Raw genomic sequence first — 18,796 nt, 5'->3', positions numbered from 1 at the left:
TCAAAGTGGGCTCAAGAGTTTTATGGAAACATTCCTTGCAAGGCACCCCACACAGAGGAGTGTCTGACAAGCACGAAACTCCTAATTTCTGACTTCCATCACTTAAGGGTCTGTGAAGATACCAATGCAACTAATAACATGATGTCTGGATCGCAAAGGGGAGCTCGGCAGTAGGAGCTTCCTTTTTAACCACCCTCCTCTTCCCTCCCCTACCCCCCCCCCCTACACTCCCCCCGCCCTCGCTGGCTCCCGCCCGCCTTGTCTTCCCCGCCCCATTGTGCCTCACTCCCTCAGTACCTGTCGTGAGGCTCTAAATGTTAATACCCATAAGATGGGTAATATACATTATATAAATACAAAGGTTCAAGATCCAGTCATCACTAACATCACTATGACACAAATGCTTTTTATGCAGCAGTTAGCAAAATGGTAAATTGGTAAACTAGTTGATTAAAAATTGCATGACATATCGATTCAAAGACATTTGTATGGACAAGGAATACTATGACAATATCCAGAAAATAAAATTAGGCTCTGAGAAAAGTCATAAACCCATGACTAATACAAAACACAAAACTTGAAATACATATTCTTCTGGGCAAGTTCTGAAATGACATTTTTTTCATTATATCAAATCAACAAGCTAAAGGTCTGCTAGATACATTATCACAAGCCGTTATTTTTTTGTTATATTTTTTATTTTTTATGTATGACCAACCTATACAAAGCCCTTAAACCCACAGAATAAGGCAGATCAGCACAGGTCCAATTTAATCTATTTTTTTAATTTTTTTAATGCAACAATCTAGAATCATTAGTCATTCATCAATATTGTAATCAATGAGTACAGTGAGTTCAAAATAGGAATCAAATACAAAAGAGCTATACTTAGCTTTGAAATTTAATGACAAAATAAGCCAGATAATGATTACGATCAGTAGTCTTCCTAAAAAGGGTAAAATGATCCACATCCTTGGAGGCCATAACATCCAAAAAGGCCACCGCTGGTTTGGCCTACCATAGAACTTCAGGAGTTCCTCCACATCCGAGGTCGAAATAAAGAAGATGTCATCAATATACCGACGGAAAATCTTTACCTATACGAGGGAAACTGTAAATAACAGTATGGATTACTTAATTAGTTATTAAAATATCGGGAATCAGTATCAGAATAGAAAGTGATACAATCTCCTGGGCTCTCGCCCACAAAGGGCTACAACCCGTCTCATGTGCACGTACCCGTTATTACTAGGGATGTGAATCGTTTTTGACGATTTAAAATATCGTCCGATATATTTTAAATCATCAAAAATCGTTAGAGGAGATATTTAATAGGAATTCCCCCGATTTATCGTCAAAAATCGTAAATCGGGGGAAGGGGGAGGGGAAGGGGGAGGGGAAGGGGGAGAGCGGGAAAACCGGCACTCTAAAACAACCCTAAAACCCACCCCGACCATTTAAAATAAATCCCCCACCCTCCCGAACCCCCCCAAAATGCCTTAAATTACCTGGGGTCCAGTGGGGGGGTCCCGGTGTGATCTTTTACTCTCGGGCCTCCGGTGCGTTGTAGATATGGTGCCGGCGCTACCTTTGCCCTGTCATATGAGATGTTAAAAGAGAAAATCAGTGATGTGAAGACCTGCCCCCCCCCCGACGTCATGACGACCAGCCAGCGGCGAGCCGATTAACAGCGCGATTCCACCAGGCGCTGTTACAGAGGGGCAGCCCACTACCATCGGGCACTTAAAGAAAACTACATCTTGTGAGAAAAAGACACAAAAAAATAGTAAAAATGAACTGAGATGTTAAAAGAGAAAATCAGTGATGTGAAGACCCGCCCCCCCCCCCCCCGACGTCAGATCGACCAGCCAGCGGCGACCCGATTAACGGCGCGATTCCACCAGGCGTTTTTCCCCTTTGTGCTAACCTTTGTGGTCCTTCTAATATAATTATATTTATGTTTATGTTAATAATTTAACTTTTATTAATGTTATTTAGCTTTTTGCTTTGTTTAAAATTATTTCATTATTGACGTTTAAATGTATTAGACTAAGGAATTTTACTTCCTGCTTATTCTGTTTCATTGTAAACCGGTTTGATATGCATTTTATGCAGGAAAATCGGTATAAAAAAACTATAAATAAATAAATAAATAAATAAATAAATAAATAAATATGACAGAGCAGAGGTAGCGCCGGCGCCATTTTGTTTTTTGTCCCCCGACGTCAGGAGCATAGGAGATCGCTCCCGGACCCCAGCTGGACCCCCAGGGACTTTTGGCCAGCTTGGGGGGGTCTCCTGACCCCCACAAGACTTGCCAAAAGTCCAGTGGGGGTCCGGGGCCTCCTGACACCCCCCCAAGCTGGCCATAAGTCCCTGGGGGTCCAGCGGGGGTCCGGGAGCGATCTGCTACGCTCCTGATGTCGGGGGACAAAAAACCGGTGCTACCTTTGCCGTGACAGGGCAAAGGTAGCGCCGGCGCCATTTCTACGTCAGGGACTTTTGGCCAGCTTGGGACTTTTGGCCAGCTTGGGGGGGGGGTCAGGAGGCCCCCCCAAGCTGGCCAAAAGTCCCTGGGGGTCCAGCGGGGGTCCGGGAGCGATCTCCTATGCTCCTGACGTCGTTTTGCCATACAAAATGGCGCCGGCCTAGCCGTATGGCCGGCACCATTTTGTACGGCAAAACGATTCGAGTGCAGGAAGTCGCGCCTGGACCCCGCTGGACTTTTGGCAAGTCTTGTGGGGGTCAGGAGGCCCCCCCAAGCTGGCCAAAAGTCCCTGGGGGTCCAGCAGGGGTCCGGGAGCAATCTCCTATGCTCCTGACGTCGGGGGACAAAAAACAAAATGGCACCGGCACTACCTTTGCTCTGTCATATGACAGGGCAAAGGTAGCGCCAGCGCCATTTCTACAACGCACCGGAGGCCCGAGAGTAAAAGATCACACCGGGACCCTTCCTCTGGACCCCAGGTAATTTAATGCATTTTGGGGGGGGTTCGGGAGGGTGGGGGATTTATTTTAAAGGGTCGGGGTGGGTTTTAGGCATGTTTTAGTGTGCCGGTTTTCCTGCCCTCCCCCGATTTACACGATATTTAAAAAAACAAAACCGCGACGATCCGATTCCCTCCCACCCCCAGCCGAAATCGATCGTTAAGACGATCAATCACACGATTCACGTCTCTAGTTATTACTTCCTTTATTTCATCCCGTTTAATATATTATTTCTTTCAATTTTTTGCTTCAGTGATAATTCTATCTCTAGATAATACCTTTCAAAAATACCCTTTAAGTGAACCCTCAATGTTTCAATATCATTGTTATGACTTATCTTATTTTCTTCAAATAAGATGTGACATCTCTTATCTAATGTTGGTATATAAAAATGTATAAATAAATAAATAAATGCAATTAATAGCTGTGGCTATTACCTAAGTAAACTTGATTAATAGCAGTTAATGGAATTCTCCTGCAAGAACGTATGCAAACCTTTTTTGAACCCAGCTACACTAACTGCATTAACCACATCATTTGACAACAAATTCCAAAGCTTAATTGTGCGTTGAGTGAAAAAGAATTTTCTCCCATTAGTCTTATATGTGCTACTTGCTAAATTCATGGAATTCCCCCTGTCCTTCTATTATCTGAAAGTGTAAATAACCAATTCACATCTACTCGTTCAAGACCTCTCATGATCTTAAAGACCTCTATCATATCCCCCCTCAGCCGTCTCTTCTCCAAGCTGAACAGCCCCAACATCTTCAGCCTTTCCTCACAGGGGAGCTGTTACATTCCCTTTATCATTTTGGTTGCCCTTCTCTGTACTTTCTCCATCGCAACTATATCTTTTTTGAGATACGGCGACCAGAATTGTACATAGTATTCAAGGTGCGGTTTCACCATGGAGCGATACAGAAGGATTATGACATTTTCCGTTTTATTAACCATTCCCTTTCTAATAATTCCTAACATTCTATTTGCTTTTTTGACTGCTGCAGCACACTAAGCCGACGATTTCAAAGTATTATCCACTATGATGCCTAGATCTTTTTCCTGGGTGGTAGCTCCTAATATGGAACCTAACATCGTGTAACTACAGCAAAGGTAATTTTTCCCTATATGCAACACCATGCACTTGTACACATTAAATTTCATCTGCCCAATCTTCCAGTCTTGCAAGGTCCTCCTGTAAAATATCATGATACTCTTGTGATTTAACTACTGTGAATAATTTTGTAACATCCACAAATTTGATAACCTCACTCGTCGTATTCCTTTCCAGATCATTTATAAATATATTGAAAAGCACCGGTCCCAAGTACAGATCCCTGAGGTACTCCACTGTTTACTCTTTTCCACTGAGAAAATTGACAATTTAATCCTAATCTCTGTTTCCTGTCTTTTAACCAGTTTGTAATCCAAAAAGGATATTGCCTCCTATCCCATGACTTTTTAGTTTTCTTAGAAGCCTCTCATGAGGGACTTTGTGAAATGCCTTCTGAAAATCCAAATACTCTACATCTACTGGTTCATCTTTATCCATATGTTTATTAACCCCTTCAAAAAAATGAAGCAAGATTTATTAGGCAAGACTTCCCATGAGTAAATCCATGTTGACTGTGTTCCATTAAACCATGTCTTTCTATATGCTCTACGATTTTGACATTTAGAAGAGTTTCCACTATTTTTCCTGGCACTGAAGATAGGCTCACTGGTCTATAATTTTCTGGATTGCCCCTGGAGCCCTTTTTAAATATTTGGGTTGCAATGGCAATTCTCCAGTCTTCAGGTACAATAGACAATTTTAATGATAGGTTACAAATTTTAACTAATAGAGCAGAAATTTCATTTTTGAGTTCCTTCAGTACCCTAGGATGCATACCATCTGGTCTAGGTGATTTGCTACTCTTTAGTTTGTCAATCTGGAAAGAAGACAAAATGATTTCTGGCATGGTTAAAAAGGGAGGTGAAAGAAGCTATTTTAGCCAAAATATCTTCATTCAAAAATTGGAAGAAGGATCCAACAGAAGAAAATAGGATAATGCATAAACATTGGCAACTTAAATGTAAGACATTGATAAGACAGGCTGAGAGAATTTGAAAAGAAGTTGGCCGCAGAGGCAAAAACTCACAGTAAAAACCTTTTAAAATATATCCGAAGCAGAAAGCCTGTGAGGGAGTCCATTGGACCATTAGATGATCGAGGGGTTAAAGGGGCACTTAGAGAAGATAAGGCCATCGCGGAAAGATTAAATGATTTCTTTGCTTCGGTGTTTACTGAAGAGGATGTTGGGGAGGTACCCGTAATGGAGAAGGTTTTCATGGGTAATGATTCAGATGGACTGAATCAAATCATGATGAACCTAGAAGATGTGGTAGACCTGATTGACAAACTGAAGAGTAGTAAATCACCTGGACCGAATGGTATACACCCCAGAGTTCTGAAGGAACTAAAAAATGGAATTTCAGACCTATTAGTAAAAATGTGTAACCTATCATTAAAATCATCCATTGTACCTGAAGACTGGAGGATAGCAAATGTAACCCCAATATTTAAAAAGGGCTCCAGGGGCGATCTGGGAAACTACAGACCGGTTAGCCTGACTTCAGTGCCAGAAAAAATAGTGGAAAGTGTTCTAAACATCAAAATCACAGAAAAAATAGAAAGACATGGTTTAATGGAACAAAGTCAGCATGGCTTTACCCAAGGCAAGTCTTGCCTCACAAATCAGCTTCACTTTTTTGAAGGAGTTAATAAACATGTGGATAAAGGTGAACCGGTAGATGTAGTATACTTGGATTTTCAGAAGGCTTTTAACAAAGTTCCTCATGAGAGGCTTCTAGGAAAAGTAAAAAGTCATGGGATAGGTGGCGATGTCCTTTCGTGGATTGCAAACTGGCTAAAAGACAGGAAACAGAGAGTAGGATTAAATGAACAATTTTCTCAGTGGAAGGGAGTGGGCAGTGGAGACCCTTACTTTTCAATACATTTATAAATGATCTGGAAAGAAATACAAGTGAGATAATCAAATTTGCAGATGATACAACATTTTTCAGAGTAGTTAAATCATAAGCAGATTGTGATAAATTGCAGGAAGACCTTGTGAGACTGGAAAATTGGGCATCAAAATGGCAGATGAAATTTAATGTGGATAAATGCAAGGTGTCACGATCACGCCCCTCCGCTCAGCACTCTGTGTGGGCTTTGCTGGGCCTCAGGAATCCCTCTCTGCTCATATACCACTGTCTGTCCACTCGTACAGCTCCTGCACACCGCTGCTATGGACTCCTCCAAGTCTCTAGTCAGAGTGCCAGGCCTAGTCCTGGCACTCACAAACAGTACACAGAAAAAGGTCTTTATCACAAAAGGGTTTAATGTGGTCCTGTAGCCTCACCGGCTGCAGTCCTGTAATAATGCCTGGTTGTCCTTACAAGCCCCAAGCCTAACTGCTTAGGTTCTCCTTAACAAGCCCAGAGTTAAACAGCTTTTAAAACCACAATTCCCTTCTAACCTTTCTCATACATCCATTTACAAACACAGGATTTACCAACCCCCAACCTCCTGGTTATTCCACCTCCATAGAGGAACAGCTGGAGCTTTCCTCTCCCCAGCTTACCTCCATCTCCTCCTCCCCTGACTCTGAGGAGCCGGGCTTTTGTGGCCCGCTCCACCACGGCAGCACGCCCTCTTCCTCAGCTTCCATGGATTCTGCTGAGTCATAGGGATCAGTCCCTATTTCCTCCACCTGTTCCTGCTCACCCTCCAGCCAGGGGTCAGGTGCTGGTTCAGGGAACCAGGGAAGTGTAGTCTTTGTTGCTTTCCTAAGCGCCCTCTGGTGGATAGGTTTGGTACTGCCCGCTTCTGCTTTTCTATATACAGGCTGTTTCTGCCCCTGGCCAGGTCGTACTGCATCACAAAGGTAATGCATATAGGGGTAGATTTTCAAAGGGGTACACGCGTAAGATACGTGCGTACCCCCCGAAAACCTACCCCAACCCCCCCCTGCACACACCGAACCTATTTTGCATAGGCTCGGCGGCGTGCGCAAGCCCCGGGACGCGCGTAAGTCCTGGGGCTTGCATGGAGGGGCGTGCCGGGAGCGTGCCGGGAGTGACACGGCGTTTTGGGGGCGTGTCAGGAGTGACACAGCATTTCGGGGGCATGTCCGGGTGCGTGATTCTGGCCCGGGGGCATTCTGGGGGAGTGACAGCGGCCCCTGGACCAGCCCCCGGACCGGAACATGGAGCGAGGCAGCCGGCCTGGTGCGCATAAAGTTACGCCTGCTGGAAGCAGGCGTAACTTTCGGGATAGAGGTAGGGGGGAGGTTTAGATAGGGCCGGGGGTGGGTTAGGTAGGGGAAGGGAGGGGAAGGTGAGGGGAGGGCAAAGGAAAGTTCCCTCCGAGGCCGCTTCCGATTTCAGAGCAGCCTCGGAGGGAACGGAGGCAGGCTGCACGGCTCGGCGCATGCAGGCTGCCAATTTTGGGCAGCCTTGCGCGCCAACCCTGGATTTTAATGGCTACGCGCGTATCTATTGATATCCTGCGTACTCTTGTTCACACCTGGTGCGTGAACAAAAGTACGCATGTGCGCAGATTTATAAAATCTGCCTCAATGGGAAAAATAACCCATGCTATAGTTATACAATGTTAGGTCCATATTAGGTGCCACTACCCAAGAAAGAGATCTAGGCGTCATAGTAGATAACACATTGAAATCGTCGGTTCAGTGTGCTGCGGCAGTCAAAAAAAGCAAACAGAATGTTGGGAATTATTAGAAAGGGAATGGTGAATAAAACGGAAAATGTCATAATGCCTCTATATCGCTCCATGGTGAGACCACACCTTGAATACTGTGTACAATTCTGGTCGCTGCATCTCAAAAAAGATATAATTGTGATGGAGAAGGTACAGAGAAGGCCAACCAAAATGATAAGGGGAATGGAACAGCTCCCCTATGAGGAAAGACTAAAGAGGTTAGGACTTTTCAGCTTGGAGACTAGACGGCTGAGGGGGGATATGATAGAGGTGTTTAAAATCATGAGAGGTCTAGAACGGATAGATGTGAATCGGTTATTTACTCTTTCGGATAATAGAAAGACTAGGGGGCACTCCATGAAGTTAGCATGTGGAACATTTAAAACTAGTTGGAGAAAGTTCTTTTTTACTCAATGTACAATTATATGATTGTATAAAAAATTTCAGAGCAGTCCTAAGAACTTATTTATTTAGACTTGCTTATTTTTAATCTTAATTTGAAGCTTATTTTTATTGCATCTCTGTCTTATGTTGTATTATGACTTTATATTTTTTTTATGCTTTTATGGCTATTTTATTTATGCTTCTTACTTTTGTAAATCACCTAGACCACTTGTGTGTTAGGTGATTCATAAATTCAATAAAATGTAAATATATGTTCTCTGCCTGCTTTTTCTAGGGGTTGATTTTAACATTATTAGTGTCATTTCTCTCCCTCTTCACCTTATTGGAGGCTAATACACTACTGAAAAATTCTCTTTAGCTACTAGCTCTTTAATATTTTCTGATTCAGAAAATCCTAGACAAGATTCTTCCTCAGAATCAGTTTTTGAAAATATTGCCTTCACTGCCTCAGAAGCAGGGACGAAAGAGGATCTCACTGCTGGTTTTGGGAATTGGGAATTGCATTTCTGCTACCCCTGCCCTGTTAATGCTAGTTTTGGATGATTCTCCTGCCTTTTCCCTCCACTCCAAAACAAGAGGGAGAGGAATAGGTGATAGTGGGACATGCTACTCAAATTTCAGTTTCTTCTGTATTGTGCTGCCTTCCCCTCCTGACATTCTGGACCTAAGAAAGTCCTTCTTCAGTTTAGTTGCATGCCTTTTTTACTGTTGCCCCTGTCAAAGCTGCCAACCCTGCAAACATTCACTCTTCTCTCTTTTCTTGACAGATCAAATTGATTGCAGTGTACTTCTTACTGAGGGTTTTGGTATTATAAATGAATTTATTGCAAGAGGAAATATGGAAAAGAAGATTTGCATTCAGGCAACAACCAACAAGGTAGCACAGTCTGGGTAAACAAATAAGCATGGGAGTAGCTTGCTTGTTGCGGCAGTTACTACCCCAAACCCATTAAGCCTGATACTTCACTTTCAATGCATATCCAACATAGATCTCTGCTTCAACAGCAGGGGGGAATGAAGATAAGAGGATTTACATTCAGACAACAATCAACAAGGACTGAATTGCACAGTCTGGGTAAACAAATAAGTGTGGAAGTAGCTTGCTTGATGCGGCGGTTATTACCCTGAACCAATTAAGCCTGTTATTTCACTTGGAAAGCATATCCAGCACAGCTCACTGCTTTAATGGCAGGGGGAATGAAGAAAAGAGGATTTATTTTCAGACAACAATCAGCAAGGACTGAATTGCACAGTCTGGGTAAACAAATAAGCGTGGGAGTAGCTTGCTTGATGCGGCGGTTACTACCCCTAACAAATTAAGCCTAATACTTCACTTTGAATGCATATTCAGCACAGCTCACTGCTTTAATGGCATGGGGGAATGAAGAAATATGATTTACAGTCAGACAACATCTAACAAGGCATTGATCTGAGCAGTATGAGTATACAAACATCGGGGTAACTTGCTCGATATGATGGTTACTTCTCTCAAACATTAATTCTTATACTTCACTTTGATGCAGCTCCAACACTGCTCTCTGCATCAATAGTGGGGTGGAAGGAAATTAGAATCAAAAAAATTACCAATAAGGTCTCTGAACTCATCGGTTGGAGTAAGATAAGTATGAGAAAATAAGTTTGAAAGCTTGCTGGGCAGATTGCATGGCCCTATTGGTCTTCTTCTGCCATCATTTCTATGTTTCTATATGTTTCTATGATACTGTAACTGTACTCCCACTCACAGTACCACACACTGGATGGAGAATGTATCACTCACACACACATGCATACTCACATATATTTACAGTGAATTTGTGCTGTCTGTCTATATTAGTGCTGACTGATTCCACAAACAAATAAAAATCTGTTTAACACAAACAGACAAAAAGACTGTTAGCCTGGTTAGACTCTTCTCTTCAGTCCCTGAGCATGCACTGCTCACTTCAGTGGTGTCCAGAAAAAGATAAAGAACCATTAGCACTGCCACAACTGTAATCTCCACATTGCCTCCCACCCTTACCCTCCACCAGTGAAGAAAACAAATCAAAATCAGCATCAGTGTACTGCCTGTATTTCTGGCACAGTGTGTAAAAATACTGCTGCACAGGGAAGAACAGAAGCAGCCATTTAAGAATATAGAAACAAGAATTGCCATGCTGGGTCAGACTGAGGTTCCAACAAACCCAGTCTCTTTTTTCTAACAGTGGCTAATTGAGGTCACAAGTACCTGGCAAAATCCCAAACAGTAGAAATCTCAATGTTTTTAAGCTTTATTATATCTCTGTGAGAACTTCTAGTAGCATGTCCTTCTCCACCATGAATAGATAATGAGGAACTACAGAGATCCTCATTCATGCTTAGAATTTACAGTGGGAGTGGGTCAGAGTCATTTGATCCAGAAAGTTGCTAAAGGCTAGTTGAAAAAGATGATACACTGACATTTGTTCTCTAGTTAGTCTCCTTGCTAACTTGTCCTGCTTTGGCTCTGTCAAGGCTCTGACAAAGTAGCAAGGTCACACACAGTTACCAGTTGGGTTTTTTTTTTTATCTCCGCAATAAACAGTCATATACATTAATGGACCCTAGAATAAATGAGAAATATTAAAAAAGGGATTGAGAATTGTATTATTTGTGGGACCTCTCTATTTGTTTCAAGGGGTTGGGCAAGAAAAGAAATATATATGAGAACATTTGTTATGTTGTACCATTTGTTTCAAACACATGCACATCCTATTCTGCCTGGGCATTGTGCATAATTTGAAACAGCTCCCTAGAAGAGGTATTACCTTTCAGAATTTTGGCTATATAGAAACCTTTATAAACCAAAATGATAGCTTTTTGTAAGAGAGGTCCACAGCAAACAAATTTCTAGATTTCAACCATTGTCTGTCTAAATGATGATTCTCTCTTTTCAGCTGCCTCAGATGACTAGTGAACCAATTATCCTCTTCATGCCTAAAGCTCACAATCTTATTCAGTAGGGTAACTGTATCTAGAGATACTTTGCAAAGCACCTGGAAACTATCGACTGCCATATGAAGAGAGTTTATACTTAAGATTTGAGGAACTCGTCTCTGCCAATTGTGATAATTATCTCGTCTGACCAGACTTTGGTCAGTAGTATGGTTCACCTTTTGCAAGGGGCCTAGAGTAGATGTCAAAATATAATGGTCCAACCAAATCAGTGGCACAATATTACTATTAAATCAGAAACTGCAAGAAGATCAATCCTATGGCCAGCTTGGTGGGCAGGGCAGAAATGAATAGGAATGGCAACAGCAATTTTATTTAACAAACTGAATTCACTGTTGTCATAATTGCTAAAAAAAAAAAATATTAGAAGCTGCAGTGTGATGAGCATCCGCAAAATGCATACTGAAATCTTCTAAGGTGATCAAGTGCCAGTGTTCTAAAGACAGCGTGAGCATTAGCTCTGTCAGTTCCACCCCATCTTATTAATAGAGGAGGGGAGGTAATAAACTAAAAGTAATACCCACTGAAAGGCTTTTCCAAACTTAATCCAAAAAACATTCATACCTAATTGGGAATCACCAGAGCATGCTCTTCACTTGCATAGAATTTCTGAATATAAACCCTAACTCCTTCCCTGCTTCTCCTTCTTGATTGGTGGATAATATTGTTCTCTTCAGGAAGGAGCAAAAACAAAATTGTAACTTTGGTTTCAATTAGCCATGTTTCTATGATTAAAACAATCTGGGGGTTTTTTTTGTTAGAAAGTCATGAATAACACTGGTCTACAGCAAAATTGCTTCGGAAATGAATGTCTACAACCTTTACTAAGTCTGTGTCATGGAGAATGAAAATGATGCTTAAAGTTTTTGACTGACTAGTTTTTCAAGATATGCTAAATATGACCTTTGACTTGGGGAATTTCGGAGGATAAGTGAGTTAAAAAGGGAAAGGATCTCAAATTAAACCAGAAATGACTAATGTACATCTTTGGTACCATCCTTATACATCAAGCTGGGTCTGATGAAGAAGTTTGTCAAGGCCATGGACAAAACTGAAGCAGCCTTCAAGTACCTCAGTGATAAATTTCAGAGGTTGGGCGAAGCAATGATAAAGAAAGGTGTCTTTGATGGCCCTCGTTTAACCGCGCATTGCATGGCAAGGAAAAGATGGTGTGGAAAGCCATAAGATTAGTGGTACAAATTTTCTCTAAAATAACAAGGCAGACAACTACAAGGAGTGGAAAATGTGGAAAACATCCACAAGGCATACAAAAGCTATAAGAAAGATATAATTTTTGCACTCTCATCTAGGTTTCTTAACACCAAAACTGCAGACCAGGGAAAGATGAATATGGGAAACATTCTCACCGGGACATTGCAGCAATGGATGAATGGTATCAGGGCAAATAGAGCCCATCAATGCTTGCAGACTGTTGTGGGATAGTGAAAAAAGGATGCTCCATTTAATGAATACAAGAGTAGCTAGTGAATAAGGACTAAATTATGCACATACTATATATATATACATAATAGTTTTTGGCTTTTTGTTTCATAGTTGAACTCAATTCCAGAGTCAATATGTCTGATAACTGATAGAAAGAATTTGAAGCGTGAACTGAAAACATGGCTCTTTAGAAAAGCCTATGATTTAACGTAAAAGACCAAAACACTGAGAACAACTATATTAGTACCAGAGATAATGTGAATGGAGAAAACAATAATTAATGAATGATGTGGAGTACATTGTTAGTAGCATTAGAACCTGTATGTGCTGTTAGGTCAACCAAGAAAACACATGAATATGAACTAGATTGCACAGTAGCTAGTATAACATCCTAGAATATTTATGATTATGATCTAGAATATGTATACAATGCGGTATCAAACTAGAAGGTGAATGCTGACACAGAGTATATGACCATTGTCCAAGAAAATGTATGCAGATTATGTATGCAGATTTTGTAATCTCATGGAACGATGGTATATAAAACACCTAAATAAATAAATTCATAAGTAGTACATTTTATTGCTATAAATATTTTACTGATTTATTTTTCAAAGTGCTACATAAACAGGACAGGTAAAATATTATGAAACCATAGATACACAAAAAGACCTAAGCTTACAATTTATTTTTAAAACTCTACTATATCTACGCACTATCTACACAATAGACATAGATTTAAATGTAAAAGCTTAAATATCATGGAAACAGTAGCCCACCAGATGGTTTAATTGTCATATTTGAATCCAGCACATCAACGTCAATAATAAATGGCACGTTTTATTGCTGAAGCACATGACTTCTAAAAAATTGTATACCAGAGTAATTCAATTCTTATTGAGCAGAGAAAGAACATTAAAATATGTGTTTCATGAAGCAACAGCCAGAGCACTAATGGCTTACTGCTGCTGAAACCAAAACAGACCTCCTCCTCATCATGGCTGCTTAGCTTAAGACATCTTCCAGGAGCCAGTGGAGGAAGGGGAAGATTTGGAAACAGCTGGGCTTGCTAGGAAAAAGTCCGTTGGCCAGAGGGACAGAAAAGCAGCAGACTCTGTCTGGCTCAGGTATCTGTGCAGAAATGTGTTTTCCTAAAGGTGTCCTGCAGCAGCTATAGATTAACAGACAGTGTGAAGCAGGCTGCCCACTCTGTCTGGGCTGGGAGAATTGTGTTAATCACAGCCAGGGATTTGGACAGCGAATGCCCTGCTGAGCTAAATGTAAGAACAGGCCGGCAGTGTAAACAGAGCTGAGGCAAAGAATGGCTGAGTCTCTGAGAACTGTGCTGGAAGTGGGTTTGCTGCACTTCTAGCAGAAGAGCAAAGATCCCAGGATCTGGCAGGGGAGAGACAATCACTATCCGGTACTGGGAATGGGGAGGACTTTATGAGCCGGATGCAAGGGAATGGACCCTGGCTCAGGGATCTGGTTAATTTTTGAGCTGCTACTTCTGCATTGTGATATTTTCTCATTTATTTAAAAGACAGTTGCGTATCTGCATCACCTGTAAACCTTCTATTTGCAAGCATATCTAGCTCTACTTTAGGGATATGCATTTTTTGTTTAAAACAAATGCACAAAATGCAACAAATAAGGCAGATTCATTTCATTTCGAACTGAATTGGGGGAACCCTCAATGCAATAAACTTCTTTGCTCTAATCATTTTAAGCTAAAGCATCAGGCCTAGGCCAAGAGCCAGGGCCTCACCTAGGGAACAGACCGAGGGCAAAAGCAGGGGTTGTGGTCTACGGCCGAGCACAATGCTGGTGCCTTGGCCTCGACTTAGGGCTTGACTCGAAGCTGGGGCCTCATCTAGGGCATGGACTGAGGTCCAAAGCAGGAGCCGTGGCCTGGGTCCGAGCACAATGCCAGAGTATTGGCGGGTGCCCATGCTGACATTAGGGCATCAGCCAAGACCCCTGAAAATAAAAAAATAATAATTACCTGATCCATCGGGCATCCAATTGAAGCCATCCACATTCACCTCAATGGAAGACACCATATTGATTTACAGTAATGTTGTAAAATGCTGTACATAAAAATGGTGCTGTCTACTGGGCTGAATGCCCTGGAGTTAATTAACTTCAGTGCAACCCCAGCTGATGGCATTAATTGTCTTTCATGCATTGAAGAAAGAAGACCAAGAAGAGGAGCTCCAAGGTTTGGGCTCTGAGGCTTAGGACTGACCATGGACTGAGGCTCAGGCATTGGGGCCCAGCCTCTGGGTAGGGCCTTGGTATTGGACCTGGGTCCATGTTGAGGCCTTGGAGTCAGGATATGGCCTCCAGGCTAGGCCATATTATCAGCCTGGGCCTAGGCTGAAGTCTCGGCATTGGGTAGGCTAATGCCGAGGTCGCAGTTTGGCGCATAACAGGTGATGTACCATGGGCTCGGCCTACACAAAGCCAAGGCTTTGGCCTGGGCCTGGGCCTAGGCCTCGGCTGTGGTGCTGAGCCCGGGCCTCAGCCAAAGCTTTGGCCATGCATATGCCGAAGTCATGGCAACCTCCCATGTCCTACAGCCTGGACCTAGTCCTTGCCAGTGTATCCCACCTGACCAGATAAGTAGGGACTGGAGGGGATCCTGGCCCCAGTATTTTTCTGGGTGGGAGGCCTTGTTTTGCCCAGTTTTTGTTTTTGGTCCTTTTTTTTAACGGTTGATTCCTTTTTTTCACACAAACGAATCAAATCAAACATTCCATGAACTGAAATTTGTGGGGAGAAACACCTTCTGATAACAAACCGAAAACATTTTTTTTCCCTTTCACACCCCTACTCTACATTGTTTGTATGGTGACTTTGGAATCATTGGCCATATAAGCGTGCCCCTGGGGTGAAGGGACACATCTTTTATTCTCCCTACTTATAACATCTTTGTGCTAAAGTGTTGCCTGTTACCCTCAGAAGGTCAGGAGCACTCCCCTGTGGCTGCCGGCTCCCTTGGGTCAAGGAATATTTTACATTGGGTGTGCTTTTCTGGAGGGATAGGGAGGACAATTTGTCAGAGTGTGAGTAATACTGAGTCCAGCGATTGTCATAGTAATATAACCTTAGGGAATATGGTGAGCTCGCTGGTAATTGTAAACATAGAAACATAGAAATGACGGCAGAAAAAGACCAAACGGCCCATCCAGTCTACCCAGCAAGCTCCCACACTTATATTCCCATATTTATCTGTTTCACCATCCACCAAGTTCAGGGCCCTTGTTGGTAACTGTTTGATTTGAATTTCCTGCCACCCCCTGCCGTTGATACAGAGAGAAATGTTGGAGTTGCATCAGAGTTAAATCATAAGGCGTAATGGTTAGGGCAGTATCTACCGTATCAAGCAAGTTACCCCGATGCTTGTTTACCCAGATTGCACAGATCAATGCCTTGTTGGATGTTGTCTGAATGTAAATTTTCTTTTCCACATTTCCCCCTGCTGTTGAAGCAGAAAGCAATAGAGATGTGCTTCGGGTAAACATTTTGTGTCGAGATTCGTTTTGGGGGCCCCCATGTTAATTTCATTTTTCCCGCGGCTCAGGATCATTTTTGGGGGGCCCCCATTTTTAGGTTAGTGCGCACTATCGGGAGTTAGTGCGCACTAACTCAAAAATGATTTTTTTCCTGAAATTTTGGAAAAAGTCAATCATTTTTCAGTTCTCCTGAATCATTCCGAATTAGGCAATTTCGTTGACATTGCCTAATTTGGGAAAAATGATTGTACATTCCTAGAGAGCGCTGTATATGCATTCAAAATGAAGTATCAGGCTTAAATGGTTTAGGGTAGTAACACCGCAATAAGCTAGTTACCCTCATGCTTATTTGTTTACCCAGACTGCGTAGTTCAGTCCTTGTTGGTTGTTGTCTGAAAGCAAATCCTCTTTTCCATATTTCCCCTTGCCGTTGATACAGAGAGAAAAGTTGGAGTTGCATTAACCATGTGAAGGCTTATTGAGTAAGGGTAGTAATCACCAGGTAGTAGCCATCACCATTTCAGCAAGCCACCCCCTTGGCTCTTCTCTTCATTCCCATCCTCTGGCCTTTATGGATCCACAGTGTTTGTCCCATGCCCCTTTGAATTCCTTCCCAGTTTTAGTCTTCACCACTTCCTCCAGAAGGGTATTCCAGGCATCCACCACCCTCTCCATGAAGAAATACTTCCTGAATACTTCCTCCCTGAAGTTGTAAAGACATACATTGATAGAGACATAAGAACATAAGGCTTGCCATACTATGTCAGACCAAGGGTCCATAAATCCCAGTGTCCTATTTCCAACAGTGGCCAAGCCAGGTCACAAGTACCTGGCAGGATCCCAATGGGTCAATAGATTCCAAACTGCTTATCCAAAGAATAAGCAATGGATTTCTGCAACTCTACCTTAATAATTGTTAATGGACTTTTCCTCCAGGAACTTATCCAAACCTCTTTTTAAATGCAACTATACTAATAGCTTTCACTACATCCTCTGGCAACAAATTCCAGAGCTTAATTATGTGTTGACTAAAAATATATTTTCTTTTATTATAAATGTATTACTTAGTAACCTCAACCTCCTGCCCTGGAAGTTACCTCTAACTGGCTGTAGGGCACAGACAATATGCATGAGATACGTTTTCATGCGCTGCCTCCCTTATATGCAAATATATCTCATGCATATTCATTATGGCTGGCCTCAAAACCAGACTTGTTTGTGTGGCTCTGAGACTGACGTTGCCTACCTCTGCACTAAGATAAATCATCCTCAAAAATTTCTTAAACATCTACAGTTAGTGCAGAACACTGCCGCGCAGAGGTTAATTGATTGCAGCTCTAGGTTCTACATTAGCCCAATCTTCCAGGACCTACACTGGCTACTAATCCCCTATCAGGCTCAATTCAAAGCCCTCTGCATTGCTTTCAAGTCTCTAAACAACCAAGGTCAAATCTATCTGAAGTGCCACTTGTCTCCCAAAAAACTGGCAGTATAAGATCAAGCACTACAGTATAAGATCAAGCACTACTTCCCCTCTCTGCTCCTGAAGACTCCAGGCTGGCCAAAACTGGTAAGCAAACCTTCTCTTCATTCATTCTCAGACTCTGAACTCTGTCCCAACAGATGCCAGGCTAACACTTTGAAACTTATTCCCTCTGAGCACATAATTTATGCTACCTAATTTTCAAAGGGAATCTAGCCATGTAGTTTCCCTTTGAAAATTAGCTACAAAGAATGAGGGTACAAGTACCATGAAATTACCCATTTACTACATGGGCTACTCAAAATTGCTGCCTACATTTTTTAGCACACATGATAAAAATGAGCCTCAATAGCATGTGCATTGCTATTAACATGTACGCTAATTCAAAAATGTTAGGATCTCCATGTTACATCCACCTGATCTCTGCATAAATTAGCAGATACAGGCTGAACTGAGAGAGCATTGTTATTTTTATCTGATGGCTTCCTGCAAACTTGTATCGTAATAAACTTGGCACATGGGGCCAGTTGTGTGTGTTAAGGGCAGAAATGCGAGAGCATCTGGATTCTAGGAGAGAAGGTGACAGAAAAGAAGTGAAATCCAGGATGCATGGATTTCAGTTGTTTTCCAAGAAAGTAGAGGATGCAAAGGAAGATCAATAAGTAGAGGAGTGGGAGAGAGAGGAGATGGCATCATCTTGGAGGCTGTGTCACATACATAAGAGATTACTGACCCATATACTCACACGATATTTGAATATTCTTACAGCCAGATTCTTTTATTTGGGGATGTTCTGAGGATGTTTATTCTGCTGAAAGTCCTTGATACGTTATCAGTTACAGTTTTGTTTTTTTTTTATTATTGGCCTCAGTTTATCTTTATTGTTATATTTATATCTTATATACTTGTGTAGCAGTGCCCATTAGAAACCCTCCAAACCCCAGCAGTCTGGGCCTGGTCCACCTTAAATCAGAGCATTCTGGGTCCAGGATGTCTCGGCTGAGCAGGAATAAAGCACAGGCTCAGAGGAGAGCAAGGGAGGCCCTGGGGAAGACCAAGAGTTGAAATCTCCATTTAATTACTGCTTACTTGAAATGTTTGGAAAGAAGTATTGCTGAAGTAAGCTGCTTCTATGTGCCGTTTGAGTGTAATAAAGGCATGCAAGAGAAAACTGGAGTCCAGACTGCAAACTGTCCTCCAGCCAGCCTTAGACTGCTCGTACTC

At 42.2% G+C, this 18,796-nt stretch overlaps 1 long non-coding RNA gene across 1 annotated transcript in view; it reads left to right on the top strand.

Annotated features, from left to right (window-relative positions):
• LOC115079837 overlaps positions 1-9,070 on the top strand; it is a 36,018-nt gene extending 26,948 nt beyond the window's left edge. The window contains exon 3 of the long non-coding RNA XR_003853395.1: positions 8,923-9,070. This is a non-coding gene — a long non-coding RNA (uncharacterized LOC115079837). The remainder of the gene's footprint in view (positions 1-8,922) is intronic.
• Positions 9,071-18,796: the final 9,726 nt, after the last annotated feature.

The sequence above is a fragment of the Rhinatrema bivittatum genome, chromosome 1 (assembly GCF_901001135.1).
Source record: "Rhinatrema bivittatum chromosome 1, aRhiBiv1.1, whole genome shotgun sequence".
NCBI lineage: Eukaryota > Metazoa > Chordata > Amphibia > Gymnophiona > Rhinatrematidae > Rhinatrema > Rhinatrema bivittatum.
Note: the sequence above shows the minus strand (reverse complement) of the source record. Positions and strands in the feature narration are given on the sequence as shown.